The sequence below is a fragment of the Columba livia genome, chromosome 11 (genome assembly GCF_036013475.1).
Source record: "Columba livia isolate bColLiv1 breed racing homer chromosome 11, bColLiv1.pat.W.v2, whole genome shotgun sequence".
Classification (NCBI taxonomy): domain Eukaryota; kingdom Metazoa; phylum Chordata; class Aves; order Columbiformes; family Columbidae; genus Columba; species Columba livia.
Genome location: NC_088612.1, coordinates 21,891,713 through 21,910,469, shown reverse-complemented (window position 1 = coordinate 21,910,469; position 18,757 = coordinate 21,891,713). Strand labels below are relative to the sequence as shown.

Here is an 18,757-nt window from a genome sequence, read left to right as displayed (position 1 = left end):
CAAAAGTCTTTTGGAAACCCAGCTTGGCATAATGTAACAACACTAGGCCTAATGTAGCAAGTCCAGGTATAATGTAACAGGAACTTAAAAGAGAATTGAGTGGCTGTAGAGAGTGGGCATGAGGTAAAGCCCTTCGTTTGCAAGGTGAGCAAGTGGATGTTCCACTAGATGAAGAAGACCTACGTGGTACTTTCTGCGTAGCAGAACAAAACGACAATGCGTGTGTTCAAGAAATTGGGTCGAAAAGTGGACACGTGTAATTTAAGGGGTACCACGATGCGAAGACCACAGGGGGCCACTAGAGACCCCGGGTGAAGACCCTCAGATACCAAAAAAGGACTTCCGACATACGGCTTGATGATGTAAATAATCTACATTTAATATATTAGCTTAGCGGTAGAAACAAATGAATATGCAATTAATGTGTGCAATTAATACCAAGAGGCGTGAGTCCTGCAGGTGAGCTCGATTAGAGGAACAATCCTTGGAGCAGCGGGTGCACTGCAATAAAATACCTGATTTTTAACACTTTGAAACAGTGTTATGGAGTATTTTGCTTAGTTTTCTGTACCACCATGATGATGCTGACTTCACATCCCAGATAGCATCTTGGCTGCTTCCAGGGAAGAAGACTAGGCAACATTGTGGAGACAACCAAGGCTGGTGTTAGTTATAGGGTAGCATATTAGATCCCATATTCCTTCCCAAATTTAACTCCTCTCCTCTCCTCTCTGCACCTCTCCTCCCCCCTCTTTATCCTCATGTCCTCTCCTCGGCCATTAATCTCTCACCCTATACTCATAGCAGAACTGCTCCAGGCCCCTGATAATCTTTGTGTTCTCCTTGGAGCCACTCAAGTAGGTCTGTTACTCAAAGTGGGGTCTCACAAAAGCGGAGAAAGTGGAGTACAGGGGGACAATCACCTCCATTGACCTTCTGGTCACACTGCTGCTGACACAGCCCACGATAAAACTGGCTTTCTGGACGTCAAGAACACAATGGCAGCTTGTGTCTGTTTTTTTCATCCACCAGCACTACTAAGTCCTCCTCTTCAGGGTTGCCCCAAACCCATCATGGCCCAGCCCGTATCCATGTTTGGGATTGTCCTGACCCAGGGTTAGGACCTTGCACTTGGCCTTGTTGAACTTAATAATCCTTGCACACCCCACCACTCTAGCCTGCCAAGGTCCCTCTGCATGGTATCACTCAGCTTGGTGTCAACCGCAATCTCAGTTGAGGGTGCACTCATTCCCACTGTCCATTTCCCCAACAAAGGTGTTAAAATATACTGATTCAAATATGGACCTCTGAGGGACACCATTCATCACGGGTCTCCACCTGGACCTCAAGACATTGACCACAACTCTGTGAGTGTGACCGTCCTGCCAATTATTATACGAGTGGTACACATCTCAAATTCTTGTTTCTCCATTTCAGAGAATAGAATGCTGTGTTGGGCAGTATTAAATGTTGTGCACAAAGTGAAGGAGCATATGCAATAGCACAGAACAGAGACAAAGAAACACATCTGCAGGGTTCAGGGCAAGACAGAGAACAGCCCATTGCCCAAGGACAAGCTTGAAACACAAAGCACTTGCCTTTCCCCATTCTGCTCCACCTGCTGGCCATCCCAGACCAGCAAGAGCAGTCCCTAACTCCAGCACCCTCCCCCAGCACCAGGAGGTTCAGCAAAGCAGAAGAGAACGAGCCCTTTCTCAAGGAGCTCAGAGCAAAGCAGAGCCAGAGGAGGCACAGGGAGGCCTGACGTGCAGCCAGAAGCCGTGGGCACAGGTCTCTCCTGCCAGCTGGCATGAGGACACCCAGCCCATCTGCAAGGCCTGGCCACACTCCTGCTGTGCAGTCCCCATCATTCTTCCTGCTCCAGAAGGGACAATGCACCAGGTTCAGCAGTTCAGACGGCAGTGGGGGGGAGGCAGGCACAGCCCTGACCCCCCCAGACCAAGGGAGCCCCCAGAAGAGATGGGAACCCCCCCAGTGCTGAGGGAGCTCCCAACAGCAGCTGACAGAGAGGATCCCACAACTGTGTTCTGAGGGAAAGAAATGAGGATGGGGCCTGGCAGGGTCACCACCACTGGAGAGGCCTCAATGGCCACCGTCGAGTCACCACAGCGGGCGACACAGGGCTCACTGCAGCTGCTTGCAAGTGGGGTTGGGCCAGAGGAACCACAAGGTGGTGGGATACACGGTCTGAAGCAAGACATCTCTCGGTGACTGAGGTAAAGCTGAAACACAGAGCATAGAGGCAACAAAGAACCCCAACTTCAGTCTGTCTTTCTTGTCCTCATTTCTCTCTGCAGATACACTTTATTGGCTTCCATCTCCATTTGGAGGTCCATGACTAGGAAGGGCCTGAAATTGATCTTGCTGACAGGTACAACAGGTGTGACATCTCAGCTTAGAGCTAGATTTGAATGCCTAGGACCAAAGAAGTGCCTAACTGATTGTTGATGTCACAAGGACCTCCTCATACATTACCCAGTGCAAAAGCCCAGATGAAGATTGATGCAACTATTCCAGCACAAATAGGCTGCGTGGAACAAGTGTCTCAGAAATCAGCTCTTGAGAACACACAGTGTGCACAGAGCTGCCATGGCCCTCACTGTGCTCTCTGAGTTGCATGGTCCAGAACCACTTTTGAGACAGGACCCAGCTGAGTGGATTTAAAGCCCCTGTGGAGAGCCTGTGGAGAGCATGGAAGGAGGCACTGGATGCACTTGTCCATTTGGTTAGAGACCATCTGTCTAAAGCAGAAATTTTGCTAAACAGACCTCCCTGCAGCTGAGCCCCATTCATCCTCTTGTGCTTGAAAGAATCCCCCTCTTTCCAGCTCTCCCCAGAAAGTCCCATCAAAAGGGAAAGAGGTGACAGCCCTTCAACAGTTCTGTTTCTGTGCACATTGAGGAAGCCCAAGGATCCACCTGAGTAGCCACCATGACAGCAGTTCAGCCCATGGCGAGAGATGGACTGCACAGAGGCTTACCTCGTTCCTGGAGTAAAGGGAGGCAAGAGAGGAGGATGCAGAGCCTGGAGCAGCCCAGGCTCTTGTGCTGTGTCTCAGAGCCCCGTGGGGCCACAAACATTCCTTACTCATGAAGCATCTGATCACCTAGTAGTTATTGCATTCCAAAGTTTTTGTGGTGATGATGCCCTTACCTCTTTACCTGAAATTTCTTACTCCATATGGCTGCTCTCTATCCCATCATGGATCAGCTTGTACTCGTTTTTTTTTAATTCCACTTACCCAGGTGCAGGACCTTACACTTGGCCTTCTTGAATTTTATGTCAGTTACACAACCCTTCTCTCTATTCTTTCAACATCCCTCTGGATCACATCCCTTTTCTCCGGTGTACCAAGCACATCACTCAACTTGGTTTCATCATGAAACTCACTGTGGATCTCACTGTCCATGTCCCCGACAAATATGTTGAATAATACAAGTACCAATACAAACCCCTGAGTGACACAACTCATCACGGGTCTCCACCTGGACTTCTAGACATTGACGGCAACTCTTTGAGTGTGACCATCCAGACAAGTCCTTATATAACGAGTGGTCCACCTGTCAAATCCATGCCTCTCCATTATAGAATCAAGGATGCTGTGTGGAACAGTAATAAATGTTCCAGACAAGTAGATGACCTCGAACACTCTTCTATTATCCACTGATGCTGAAATGTGGATTTGGTATGGTGGTTTTTTTGTGTGTTTGGTTTGTTTCTTCAGTTTTTGTTTGTTCTTATGTGGTTATTAAAAAATATTTATTTTTTCATTTCAGTTATTGCTATTATTGATACTTCATTCTTGCAGCCCATGCCTTTGCATTCTTTGAACTATGTATCATGACTAAAGCATGTGTGGTTAAGATGGAGTGAAAAAGTTGTTTAGCGCCTCCACTCCATGTCATCTCCATGTCAGATATAGCCAGGTATCCCCTTTCACTCATCAGGAGAGTACAGTATCTTTCATCTACCCTTGTTGTCCTATGTACCTGAAGAAACCCATTTTGTAATTTTTCATGTCCCTCATGAAGATAGTGTCCTTGGTTTCCTGATCCCCTCCTTGCAGTTCTGGGCTTTTTCCGTATAATCTCCCCAGAATGTGTCAAGCAGTGCCTCTCCTCTGGATGAACTCTCCATCATTGGTAACAATAAGTTGTCCTCAATAGATTGAGTAGTTTCCTGGACTGCTTGCAGTTTGCTGTGCTGCTTTGGCACCAGATATCTGGGTGGTTGAAGTTCTCTATCAGGATGAGGGCCTTGTGAGTGTGATACTTTCTTCAGTGGGTCACCATAGACACACAGGAGAGAGCAGGAAGGTTCAAGTCTGCATAGACCCACTTCTCCAGGGATGTGGCAAAGCTCAGTGGCAGAGAAGGATCGTTGTGGGCTGGAGGGAAGTCACTTGCAATCAGGACTGAGGACCACAAGGTCCTCAAATATGCTTATCAGGCTCTGCCACAGCCTGTTTATTCTTCCCATGAGCCCAGGGAACAAAGGCAGATTCATAATGATGAAGGGCAGACGAAGGGGTGAGGCAAGTCTCTTTCAAGTAACCTCTCCATGGGATCTTCACAGCTATGCCCCCTGATGACTGGCCCAGGCCCTCATGTTTCTTCCAACCAGGGGTCTGGGTTGAGCTTCAGAAGTGGAGAACCTGCTGGAAACAAGCATATCAGCGCATAAGAGGATGCTCAAAGACATGCCCGCATTCACCTCTGAAAGAGATGCACATCCAAATTGACCTGTTTTGCTCAGTAATTTCATCCCGGAGGCTAGAGGCCTGCATGGCCTGATTTTAAGGAGAGACGAAGGGCAAGGAACCAAAAACTCATGGCCTTTTTTCTTGGTGACAGATAGGGTGACCCATTCCATACATTTCAGACTACAAAGGGACATTGGATCAGTCTCACAGGGCACCTGGGAGTCATCATGATGTGAAAGAGTTGGGAAAAACCCTGAGCTCCAGGGAAATGTGAGTCATCATGCTGTGGATTCCAGTGGGCAAAGTGCCCCAGCCTCAGGCATGTCAGAGATACCAGAGTCATAGCTTCATTCCTCTGAAAGTTCTGCTTTCCTCAAAGAAATTTCCACACCTTTTAACATCATTCCTGCATCAGCTGGTACTTCTATGCAGCCCTGTGTTGCTGCCATTTTCAAGGCATTTCCATTCGTTTGCTGCTCAAGGGCTCTTGAGACTCCATGCTCTTCCAAATAATGATAGTTAGAAGGGACCTGAGGAGGTCACCTGGACCAATCTCCTGCTCTGAGCAGACAAAGCTTCCCACTTACCTTGTTAGCATTCAAGACACATAACCACAGGTGCAGTTATATGCGGTGCTTTATTTCAGCGCTGGGAAACCAGGGGTTCGCACCCAAAGCTGGCTTCAGCCACTGATTCAGTTTACACCATATTTATACAATTTGATCACATACATATGCATTACAATTCTTGACAACCATTAGCATATTCCACACCTATTCTAACACAAATTATCTATCTAAGCAATGCTAAGTAACATTCGCATGTTTATCAGTTATTTCTAAGTTACCTGTTTTAAAGAATATATCATAAATCTATATCAATCTTAAGAATAGGGTATGTTTTAAGTTACCTGTTCTAAAGAATATGTCATAAATCTATGTCAATTTCAGGAATAGGGTATGGTTATATAAAATCATGCTTGAATGCACATTCTGAACCTGGATACAGTATCAAAGCTAAGAATCTTGGATACGGTCTACACAATCAAAACACAGCCCACAAAATTCAATTCAACTATAACATTTCCCCCCTTTGAAAATGCTTTTCTATTCCTAGACAATGCATTTTCACTACATTATATTTTCCTTATAAGCTGGAGGGTTGTCAAAAGTGGATCTGCTAAGGACAGTAAAGATGCGGTCGTTCCTTGCCTTTGATTGACTTATTTGATGCTTAATACAAGCATAAAGCAAAAAGAAAAGAGCAACTATAATGGCAAGCAAAAATAAACTCTCCAATAACTAATGTACCCATCCTCCCAGGTTCAGGTTCAATTTGCCTAGCAAGGCCCCAACCCAGCTCTGCTCTACATCTTGTTTTTCCGCTTGCAGTTCTTTTTCTGTTTGGGTTAATTGGGAAATATCTTTTTCCACTTCAGAGGTTACGTTTGGGATATGAATGCAGCAATGATCAACCCTATCTTTTAAATATCCACAAACCCCATTTTCTTTTAGCAACATTATGTCAAGTGCCATTCTGTTCTGCAAAGTCATTTTGGTCGTAGCTTGCAATTGTATATTGAATTCTCGAAAACCCTTTTTGGTTACCCTTGCCAATCGATCCATCTGTCCAATTAATCTGTCAATCATTTCTCTGTTTCTATAGGCTGCGATTGGTGCAAAGAAAGATTCTAATGCCCAGCCGAATTTAACACTACCCAATGGTTCATGCCACACATCATCTTCATCTATCTCTCGTTTGTACCTAACTTGTAGGAGTTCTTGCCTATTCTTCAAGGGTGACCTTTTCCAAATGGGACATAGGGTTGGTAACCCCAAAGTAACCTCCCTTACTGGTCCTGCTATCGGTAAATGTGTTGTCCAGGTTCCATCACTTAAGGCCCAAACCAAATGTCCCACACTACCTATAGTTCCTCTACAATCTATCTTATCTCCATCAATGCCTATTTTGATTGCTTCCTTTGGATCCAATTGTTTCTGACAAATGCAACCTGCGATTACTGCAACTTTAATGATGGACAGAGGTATTTCTTTCACATCTGTCTGGCAGGTCATTACTTGAGAGCAATTCCACCACGGTACTGTTACTCCTCTTGTTACATTGGTCAATCGTATACACCATGGAAATGCTTCGCTATATTGATATTGCTGTACTATACTCAACGTCCACATGTTATCCCATGATTCAGTTATGTTCTGATTATCCTGATCTTTACATTCCCAATAGGCTCGCTCAACCTTTTCATATACTGTTTTGGTGGTCCACTTTTCATACGTGCAATACCCAATATTATGAAATCATCATATCTTTACAAATTCTGCTCCTGGCAACTTTAAGCAGTCACCTCTTTTTATCATGGCATTCTTAACAAGCTCTTTTGTCCGTTGTTCAATTGGTACTTGCTCTATTTTAGTATGGGACTCACACACTATCTTACCAGTCTTATTTACTTCTGGTAAGGTCGTAGATATTATTCCCCACTGTACCGGATCTTCAGCTGATTTCGGGATGGGAAGACAAGCAGTGATGCTACTGACATTTTGGGTTTGTGCAAAATCTCGAATTAGTCCTATCATCAGATTCTCTGCCTGATTCTGTACACTCTGTACTACTTGTGGCATTTGAGTATCGTCACTATCTCCTATAGCCCTTCGTGTTTTACATAATTGTTCTCCAGTGACTTTGCAAATCAGTGTGGCATACAGTCTGGGTACATAAACTACTATAAAAACAAAACGGTAACAAAAGTTAGACATCCTGCGTTGTGATTTTAAGTGTGGTTGGACCCACTAATCGTGATTGCCACAGTTTTGGGACTTTCTTCACTCGGGTGTAATGTATCCAGGAGTCTATTTCAGCAACCTTGATTGCGGTAAATGTAGTTAAAAGTACTTGATAAGGTCCGTCCCAACGTTCTTTTAAAGGATCTTCTCTCCAAGTCTTTATATACACTGTGTCTCCAGGTTCTATATCATGTACCGGATTCTCAAGTGCTAGTGGGCGATTCCACACTAGTACAGATCTGAGTCGATTCAATGTCCTGCCGAGAGACAACACATAATTGTACACATCCTGATTACCTTTTACATGTACACTTGGATTCGGATCAGGTGCTTCATATGGTCTGCCATACAGAATTTCGTATGGGCTTACGGACATTCCACTCCTAGGTTTAATCCTAATTCGCAATAACGCTATTGGTAAGGCCTGGGGCCACTGAATTTTTGCTTCCTGGCAAATTTTGCTAAGTTGTCGTTTTAACGTCTGATTCATTTTCTCCACCTGGCCACTAGACTGGGGTCTCCATGGGGTATGTAATTCCCATTTAATTCCCAAACATCTACTGACTTCCTTTACCACTTGAGCAACAAAATGCGGTCCCCTATCAGATGATATTCCCAATGGTACTCCAAATCTAGGAATTATTTCCTTCAGTAACCATTTTACAGTTTCTTGTGCCTGGTTGGTGCGACAAGGGAAGGCTTCTGGCCATCCTGAAAAGGTGCATACCTCAACTAGCAGATATCTGAATCCTCGAGTTTTGGGGAGTTCCACATAATCTATCTGCCAACAATCCCCTGGTTGTACACCTGTCCTAATTTTTCCCATATCTACTTTTCTTCGAACTAAAGGCTTATTTCTCAAGCAAATTTCACACTTAGCTGTGAAAGATTTTGCCATTGTTAACATCTGGACCGAGATAATTTGTTTTCTTAGATAAGTTACCAATGCTTCTGCACCCCAATGACACTTCTGGTGCTCCGCCTGAAGTATCCCTCTCATAATTGTGATCGGGACCACAATTTGTCCGTTGGTGGTTACATACCATCCAGAATTATCCTTGACGGCTTTTACTAGTCTTGCCAATTTCTCATCTTCTGTAGAATATTCAGGTGCCTCTGAAGGTGTAGGTAATAAATCAATTGCTCTTACCTTTTGGGAGACATGACCCACCATCATCCAGACTCGTCGTGCCACTGATCAGGCTGTTTGATCAGCAAGTCGGTTTCCTTCAATAATTGTTGATGTCCCACTCTGATGAGCTTTACAGTGCATGATGGCAACTAGTGATGGCTTTTGAACGGCATTAATCAAGTTCAATATTTCTTTTTGGTACTTGATGTTTGTTCCTTGGGAGGAGAGTAGTCCACGCTCTTTCCAAAGAGCTCCATGTACATGAACAACCCTGAATGCATATTTTGAGTCAGTCCAAACATTGACCCTTTTGTCCTCACTGAGCTCTAATGCCCTAGTTAGGGCTATCAACTCAGCTTTCTGTGCTGATGTGTTTGGTGGTAGGGATTTAGCTTCAATTACTGTTTTGGCAGTAGTAATCGCGTATCCTGCATACCGCACTCCGCTTTCCACAAAACTACTGCCGTCAGTAAAAAGCTCCCAATCCGTCTTCTCCAATGGGGTATCTTTCAGGTCAGGTCGACTTGCGTGGGTATATTCAATGACCTCCACACAATTATGTTCCAGATTTTCTTCTTCAGTCTCTGCGCTTAAAAACACAGCTGGATTCATTAGGTTAGTTGTTTTTAGGATAACATCATCCTGCTCTGTTAAAATTGCCTGATATTTCATCATCCTACTTGGGGAAAGCCAATGGCCCCCCTTTTGTTCCAATACAGTAGTCACCATATGGGATACAAACACTTCGATCCTTTTCCCCATAGTCAGTTTCCGGACTTCCTGAATTAATGTCACGGTAGCAGCCACCGCCCGCAAGCACGCCGGCCATCCAGCACTTACCGGGTCAAGTTGTTTAGAGAAATAACTGACGGGCCTTTTCCAAGATCCCAGCCGTTGGGTTAATACCCCTAGAGCAAGTCTCTGTCATTCATGTACAAACAACTGAAAGTCTTTACTCAGGTCAGGTAGGCCCAAAGCAGGCGCTTGCATTAAGGCCTGTTTCAATTTTTGGAAAGCTTCTTGTTGTGGTCTTTCCCACACCAAGGTCTTATTCTTCTGTGCCTCGTATAAAGGTTTGGCAATAAGTCCATAGTCCATGATCCAGAGCCTGCACCATCCTGCCATTCCTAGAAAAGATCTTAATTCATGTAAGTTACGCGGTTCTGAGATCGCACAGATAGCATGTACACAGTTTATACTTAGTCTTCGCTATCCTTGAGAAAGCTCGCATCCTAGATAGGTCACAGTTGTGGATGCAATCTGAGCTTTATTTTTTTGACACTTTATATCTATTCATTCCTAATTGATTCAATATTTCAATTGTTACCTGAATGCAAAGTTCTTGGGTCTCAGCAGCAATCAGAATATCATCCACATATTGCAGCAACAAATACCATTGTCGAGGAATTCCGATATAGCCTCTCGTAGCCCACTCCTCAGGTTCTTTGGCTAGTTGATTTCCGAAGATAGTTGGACTATTCTTAAATCCTTGTGGAAGGCGTGTCCAGGTTAATTGGGCTTTTCTCCCGTTGTGTGTGTTCTCCCATTCAAAAGCGAATAGCTTTTGCTTTCCTGGTCAAGGGGTATGCAGAAGAAGGCATCTTTTAAATCAAGTACTGTAAACCATTTATATTTCTCTTTCACAGATGTTAACAAGGTATACGGATTTGCAGCTACTGGATGTATGTCCTTAGTGATCTGGTTTATTGCTCATAAGTCTTGGACTAGTCGATAGCTACCATCAGGTTTCTTTACTGGAAAAATTGGAGTATTGTATTCTGATTCACATTCTTCTAGAATTCCATATTTCAAAAATTTCTCAATTAAAGATACTATTCCTAATCTGGCTTCCAATTTCAATGGGTACTGTCTTAATCGTACCGGTTCAGCACCTTCCTTCAGCTCTACTTTCACAGGTTTAGCTGCCTTTGACTTCCCAGGTATGTCAGTTTCCCATACCGTGGGAATCACTGCATCCTCTATTGCCTGTGGTATTTTCACAATTGGATTTTCCTTTAATAGTAAAATTTGTCCTACCTTTGACTCCGGAACTTTCATTACCAAATTTCCATCCTCAAATGTTATTGTGGCATCTAATTTGGTCAGCAAATCTCGTCCTAAAAGAGAAACTGGACAATCTGGAACATATAAGAACTCGTGGGTTAGCTCCTTTTCTCCAAAACACAAATCCAAAGGTTGCAGGAATGGCCGTACTTCCTCCTTCCCTGTGGCACCAACAATTGTTGTAGCTCTGTGACCTACCGCCCCCTGTAAGGAATTTAATACAGAGTAAGTAGCCCCCGTATCTACTAAAAATCTTACATCCCGGTCTCCCACTTGTATTGTCACTAAGGGCTCCTTATTCTGGGTTTTCACTTCCGTGCCTTCATATAGTCAGCTGTTGTTACTGTATTCCCCTAACACCATAGTCTGTACCGCATTTCCCGTCGCATCGGACATCTGACCCACGGGGCTCCTAGCCGGGCATTCATTGTTCCAGTGTCCTTCTTGCTTACAATAAGCACATTGATTTATACCAAGCCTCATGAGGGGTCTCAGGGGAGTTCCTCGGGCACTCCACGAACCACGTCCCCGACCACCTCCTCGACTATTTCCAGCTCCCCTACCCCGGACCCCTATTCCCCTGCCTTGTCCCTGGATCAAAGCCAACAAATTTTGCTGGTGGCGTCTCGATTGTTCTTTTTCTCTATTATTATAAACTTTCCAAGCTGTTTCCAACATTACGTCCAGATCCCTTAATTGTGCACCCTCTAATTTCTGCAGCTTCTTTCGAATATCATCTTGAGATTGCCCTAAGAAAATTAGAGCCAACTGAATTTTTGCTTGTTCCGTTTCTACGTCTAAATCCGTATATCTTTTGGCAGCTTCTTTTAATCTTTCTAAAAAGGCTGAGGGAGACTCATTCCTTTCCTGCCTTACATTATACAATTTCGACCAATTCATTTGCTTCGGCATAGCAGTTTGAACAACAATCAATAACCAATCCTGATACTTCCGGAGACGGCTTAACCCGCCTCCTGTATTGTCTGTATCTCCTGTATTATCGGGGATCTTCTTTTGGAAAGTTCTCATCAACGTTAGCCTCTACTTTCCCATTCCAAATATCTTCTCTCACCTTATCCCTCGCAACCTGTATAACCACATATTTTCTGTAGAGTCCATTAATGTATCTAAAATGACTTGTAAATTATCCCAATCAGGATTCTGCGTCTTAATTATCATCTTAATCACTTTTGCAACCTTAGTCACTTTTGCTTCCAGATCACTAAATCCCCCGGCGAAAACGGGACTTTTACATAGACTGGTTCCCCCCCCCAACACCTACTGCCTGCCGCAGGGGTGCTATTACGTTTGATGATCCCCCGCGGGCGGCGAGCCCGGAGGAGAGGAGCTGCAGCTTCAGCCTTAGCAGCCGCCGCTCCCCCCCCCTTTCCCACCGCTTTAGCAGACAGTCAGCTTTTCACCTTTTTTTTTTTCTTTTTTTTTTTTTTTTTTTTTTTTTTTTTTCTTCTCTCTGCAGCTTATCAAGGAGAAGCTGCCGGGCACAGGTTTGGGCTCCTTTTGCCCTTTTTCTCTCTTCATTTAATTCCTGTGATTATAAACTTTATATGTAATTCCAATTAGCTGAACAATAGTTACATCCCTCAGCTCCTGCCTTTTGTAACTTCTTACAGATGTCAATAAACAGCATACTAAACATCAATCCCTGACATTAATTTTAGATCCAAATCCAAATCAGTCTATCCACAAAACAACACTAACTGCAATACAGCTAACTCAATTTACTTTCATGTGTAAAGATGCATCTGAAGGGGGAGCAAGGTGGCACTTTAGTAACAGAAACGGTTCTTATTTTGTAATTATTTCCCCAAACAAATCCTTTTGGTACCAAATACAAACATACAAACTAAAATACTGAGCTCAGACATGCAAACCGAATACCGAGTTCAAATATGAAAACAGATCACAATCACACTTCTTTTATGCATAAACTGTCCAAACCCAGCCTTCTTCTAATGTTTCAGAAAGCAATTTGACGGCGATACGTTTGAATTGGACATATCAACAGAGAAGGATACAGATAACTAACACAGAAAGATAACACAGTAACTTTACCAGAACAACAGTAAACAGGATCAAATCACCGGTTTCAACAGTAAATACAGATTAAATCACCAGAACTACAGACCAGGTGCTGAGTAGCACAAATAACCAGACCAGGTGCCGAGCCTGCGGCACAAATAACCAGACCAGGTGCCGAGCCTGCGGCACAAATAACCAGACCAGATGCCGAACCTGCAGAGGTTTCCCTCTGTCTGACGGACGGCTGCCTAGGCAATACCACGGGAGCTCCCTGCCTAACCGAGCGTGGCTTTCGCCGCGTCTGACCGGCAGGCTACCAGATGCCTGACCAGCAGGCTACCAGACCAGAACCAGACCAAGTGGGTACCCAACAATCCAGATAAAGCACCTTCTTACCAGTCAGAGGTCCGTCGTGAGCAGCAGAGGGTCGGTCGCGTCCGATGCGCTCCCCAAGAATACCTCGGTGCTAGCTGGAGCAGGATCAAGACGCGATCCGCCTCAGCAATGCTCGCGAGGTCTCATCTGGGTCGCCAAAAATGTTAGCATTCAAGACACATAACCACAGGTGCAGTTATATGCGGTGCTTTATTTCAGCGCTGGGAAACCAGGGGTTCGCACCCAAAGCTGGCTTCAGCCACTGATTCAGTTTACACCATATTTATACAATTTGATCACATACATATGCATTACAATTCTTGACAACCATTAGCATATTCCACACCTATTCTAACACAAATTATCTATCTAAGCAATGCTAAGTAACATTCGCATGTTTATCAGTTATTTCTAAGTTACCTGTTTTAAAGAATATATCATAAATCTATATCAATCTTAAGAATAGGGTATGTTTTAAGTTACCTGTTCTAAAGAATATGTCATAAATCTATGTCAATTTCAGGAATAGGGTATGGCTATATAAAATCATGCTTGAATGCACATTCTGAACCTGGATACAGTATCAAAGCTAAGAATCTTGGATACGGTCTACACAATCAAAACACAGCCCACAAAATTCAATTCAACTATAACAACCTCAGGAAGCTCTGAGGTATTGTCCTATTGACTTCGGAACTCTGCCACCATTGGAGAAGTCACTGTCTCTAGGACAGCACATCCAGGGCTGCAATGTGCCCCTTGCGGGCCACCAGGAGATGGCAGTGAGGGTACCAGCATTGTTTAACAGTTACACAGAAAGGTCTGGGGAGATGAATAGATTTTTTCATGTGGCCAGTATAAAGACACCTCAGGGATGACCACTTCTCTTTCTCCTTCTCAGTCTGGTTGTTTCATCCCACTTTTGAAACCCACCCATATAGAGGTTAGATCTGAATGAACCAAGAGACGTGAATGTGCTCCATGAGGACCATGACTGCTGGATGTGTGAATGCCACCTTATCCGCATTTCACTTTCATGTCATTGAATAGAAGCCCCTTCTGGGCAGCAGGTGCGACAGGAAGAAGAGGGAAAGTCTGTAGAAGCAGAACTTTCACTGAAAAGCCTGGAAGGAGCCTTCACTCCTAATCATGGTTTTTACTTCCCATCCACTGTCAGACCTCACCCCATAACCCTGGGATCTTCTGGAGAGAAGTACTGGCAGAGGAAAAGGCAGAACATGAGGGATGGAGCAGATGGCGCATAGGGTAAGGCTCATGCCACTAGGGTTGTGGAGTCTAGTGAAAATGAGCAAGGTGGGGAGCAGGAGATGAATGTAACTGCAAAAGGATAGGAGGTCAGAAGCTGTTATCAGGGAATTTAGTCTGCTCGGAGCAGTTCATTGGGGCAGAGGACCTCCAGACACCCATTCCAACTGTTGTACTTCTCAGGTATGCTGAATCAAAGAGTCATTTTGGTTGGAAGACAATCTCAGGATAATCAAGCCAGCTGTTAACCTAACACTGTCACAGGAGTCCTTGAGCAGCCAGCAAAAGTCATGCCTTGGAACACAGCAACAGTTCAAGATCACGTAGAAGCACCAGTGTTTTCATGAGGCTATCAGCTGTGGTATCGCTGGTGCACCTGAGGCCAGGACAACATGTCCACTGAAATTCACAGCAGGTTGGCTCACCCTTTCCAGGAGTTCAGGGTTTTTCCCAGTGCTCTGGAAGGCTGATCAAATGTCCCTTTGTAGTCTGAAATGCATGGAATGGGTCATGCCGTTACTGACTCAAGAAAAATGGCCATGAGCATTTGGCTCCCTGCCCTGCACCTGTCCTCATAAGCAGGCGATGCAAGCCTTTGGGCTCTGGGGTTCCCTTGTGGGGCAAAACATGTCCATTTGAGTCTGGGTCTCTTTCAGGAAAGGACAGGGCACCTCTTTGATCAGAAAACCTGGTTATGGTAGAGCCTGATGAATGTGAACAAGGCCCTCATGGCTGTCACTCCAGACCACAAGGGACTTCCCTCCAGCCCACAACAGGCTTTCATTGTTGTTCAGCTTTCCCACATCCTTTTTGAGGTGCATCTGTTATCCTGTATGAGCTTGCACAGTCTTAACGTTCTGTTACAACTTACCCACAGCGTCCTTTGTGTCTACAATGAACTGTGGAGAGGAATGTCTCTAAAGGTTAAATGGTGTGTCTGCACTGACTACACTGGAGACTTGACTTGAGGTGTCCTTTAAAGCTGAACTTCACCATGAAGAAGGCAATGTGACAATCCATATCACACAAAAAAATCCCAAACAATCTACCTGAGTACTAGCCTTAGACCTCAGACGTAAGTTGCCTTTTGAAGCTGGGACACAGATTAATTACTTTGGTGTCCAGCAGTATGAAACAGGAACACAGTATTTGGGATAAAAGGAGCAAGTAATCAAGCACCAACAAAGACTCATCAAGACACAGCTACTCTAAATTTAGATACTTCATGAGTGAGAAATGTTTGTGGCCCCACAGAGCACTAGGACACAGCATAAAAGCCTGCACTGCTCCAGGCTCTGCATCCTCCTCTCTTGCCTCCCTTTCCTCCAGGAAGGAGTTAAGCCTCTGTGCACTCCATCTCTCGCCATGGGCTAAACTGCTGTCATGGTGGCTACTCAGGTGGATCCTTGGGCTGCCTCAGCTTGACCCTGCACTAGAACTGTTGAAGGACTGCCACCTCTTTCCCTTCTGATGGGGCTGGTTGGGGAGAGCTGGGAAGAGTGAAGTTCTTTCAAGCACAAGGGGATGAATGGGGCTCAGCTGCAGGGAGGTCTGTTCAGCAGAATTTCTGCTTTAGACAGATGGCCTCTAACCAAATGGCCAAGTGCATCCAGTGCCTCCTTCCATGCAGCACTGCCTGTTCTGGAGATGGGGTATGATCAGGCTCTCCACAGGGGCTTTAAATCCACTCAGCTGGGTCCTGTCTCAAAAGTGGTTCAGCCTTTCTGGACCATACAGCTCAGAGAGCACAGTGAGGGCCATGGCAGCTCTGTGCACACTGTGTGTTCTCCAGAGCTCATTTCTGAGACACTTGTTCCACGCAGCCTATTTGTGGTGGACTAGTTGTATGAGCCTTCACCTGTGCTATATCACTGGGTAATGTATAAGGAGGTCCTTGTGACATCAGCAATCAGTTAGGCACTTCTTTGGTCCTAGGCATTCAAATCTAGCTCTAAGCTGAGATGTCACACCTGTTGTACCTGTCAGCAAGATCAATTTCAGGCCCTTCCTAGATATGAACCTCCAAATGGAGATGGAGGCCAATAAAGTGTATCTGCAGAGAGAAATGAGGACAAGAAAAACAGAAATTGGGGTTCTGTGTTGTCTCTGTGCTCTATGTTTCAGCTTTACCTCCCCCCCTGGAGATGTCTTGCTTCAGACCCTGTATCCCACCACCTTGTGGTTCCTCTGGCCCAACCCCACTTGCAAGCAGCTGCAGTGAGCCCTGTGTCGCCCGCTGTGGTGACTTGACGGTGGCCGTTGAGGCGGCTCCAGAGGTGGTGACCCTGCCGGGCCCCATCCTTACTTCTTTCCCTCAGAACACAGTTGTGGGATCCTCTCTGTCAGCTGCTGTTGGGAGCTCCCTCAGCACTGGGGGGGTTCCCATCTCTTCTGGGGGCTCCCTTGGTCTGGGGGGGGGTCAGGGCTGTGCCTGCCTCCCCCCCGCTGCCATCTGAACTGCTGAACCTGGTGCATCGTCCCTTCTGGAGCAGGAAGAATGATGGGGACTGCACAGCAGGAGTGTGGCCAGGCCTTGCAGATGGGCTGGGTGTCCTCATGCCAGCTGGCAGGAGGGACCTGTGCCCATGGCTCCTGGCTGCACGTCAGGCCTCGCTGTGCCTCCTCTGGCTCTGCTTTGCTCTGAGCTCCTTGAGAAAGGGCTCGTTCTCTTCTGCTTTGCTGGGGGAGGGTGCTGGAGTTAGGGACTGCTCTTGCTGGGCTGGGATGGCCAGCAGTTGGAGCAGAACGGGGAATGGCAAGCACTTTGTGTTTCGACCTTGTCCTTGGGAAATGGGCTGTTCTCTGCGTCTCCCTGAACCCTGCAGTTGTGTTTCTTGGTCTTTGTTCTGTGCCACTGTTTTTGCTCCTTCTCATTAAAGACTCTGTGCAGCACTGATGCAGTATCATGGTGGTTTGTTCTCTTTCTACCTCACACTTTCATCTGCTCTGCAAGGAAGAGCATTGGCTTCTCTCCTTATCTTAACACTAGTTGTGGATAACAGTCGCTAGGCTCATACTAGAGAACCAAAAATAAGTAAACGGGTGCGAGGAAAATGAAAAAGCCTCAGGGAAGTGAAGTGTGAGTCTTTAACCTCCTTATCAAGCCTTTTGATTATTCTCAGGGTCAGTCTTGACTGTGGCACTGAAAGCATTCAAGAGCTGATCTCATGTCTTCTGCCAGTGTACCCAGTGCATCTTGCTCATGTGCTCAGGAAGCAGCGACTTATCACAGTCTGCCCTGAGTACCTCCTGGCACAGAACAGAAACCTGTTGATAAACAGTGCTGAGATGACAATGCTTCCTGCAGTGGCAGGAAAAAACAGATATGTTCTCAGATGAGTTGTGCAGGGCGTCTTCAGAATCAGGTGGGGAGAATTTGCCTTTCTGAGCCTGAATCTCAGCTTGAGTCCTGGCGTCTGGAAACCAGGTTTATTCCTTCTTTCCTTTTGCTGATTCACCTTGCTAGTCACTGATGTTTTGGAGGAATAAGGCACATAAGGTGCTCAGCAGCAAACCAAGGCCTCCTGCACGCAAGCAGGTACCCAAGAACAAAGCAATATTCAGTGTGTCTGTTTAATCTTTCAGATGATGCATTTCTGTCCTAGGTGCTGCTTCAGGAAACCCCCTCAGCAGTCATTGCTTCTCCCGGTGCATGAGTATTGTAGCAGGTGCATGTCTTCTCCTGACTGAACGCTATTGCTTCTGCTTTCTCTCTCTTTCTCCTACCTGCTCCCAGCAGCAAGTGGAAATGTTTCTGCAAGGTGTCCTTCCTCTGTAATAGGAGACTCTGACATATGTATGCCAGGTGCCCTTACAGGGACTCCACTGGTGTCATCATGTGGCTGATTGCCGTTTCTGCACAGCTAGAGGATCTATCAGCCCTGCCACAGGGACACTGATGTGATTAAGGATTCTGCGCTTTTGCCATAAATGACAAGGTGGGAGAGCTGGGGTTGGGTAGCTTGGGAAAGAGAAGGCTGAGGGGACACCTTATGTATTTCTCCAAACAGCTGGGGTGGGAGGATGGAGAGGCAGACTAATAAGAACAAGCTTTTATCAAACATGCCCAGTGAGAGGGCAAGAAGAAATGGACAGAGGTGGAAATAAAGGAAATGTCACACATACAAACTGTGTTTTTCTGTGAGGGTGGCGGAAGACCAGTGTTCATATTGACCACATGTGAATGTCAATACAGGTCTTGTGACAGGTCTTCTCCACTGTTTTTTGCAAACTTCAAATGAAGAACAGCCATTGTGATTCTCTCATTCATTGGTGTTGTGGAAATAAACTCCAGGGGACGGGAATGGACTGGAAAGGAGGAAAGTGTGGGCCATCATGATCCTGCTCTTTGTA

General features: G+C 45.5%; 1 long non-coding RNA gene across 1 annotated transcript; it reads right to left on the bottom strand.

The window, feature by feature from the left end:
• Nucleotides 1-354: 354 nt before the first annotated feature.
• Nucleotides 355-13,780, bottom strand: LOC110365244 (uncharacterized). Its single transcript, XR_010475532.1, has 2 exons — nucleotides 9,987-13,780; nucleotides 355-9,786 (listed from the first exon to the last, which is right to left on the bottom strand). It is a non-coding gene; the product is annotated as an uncharacterized LOC110365244 (long non-coding RNA).
• Between the last annotated feature and the right edge of the window lie 4,977 nt (nucleotides 13,781-18,757).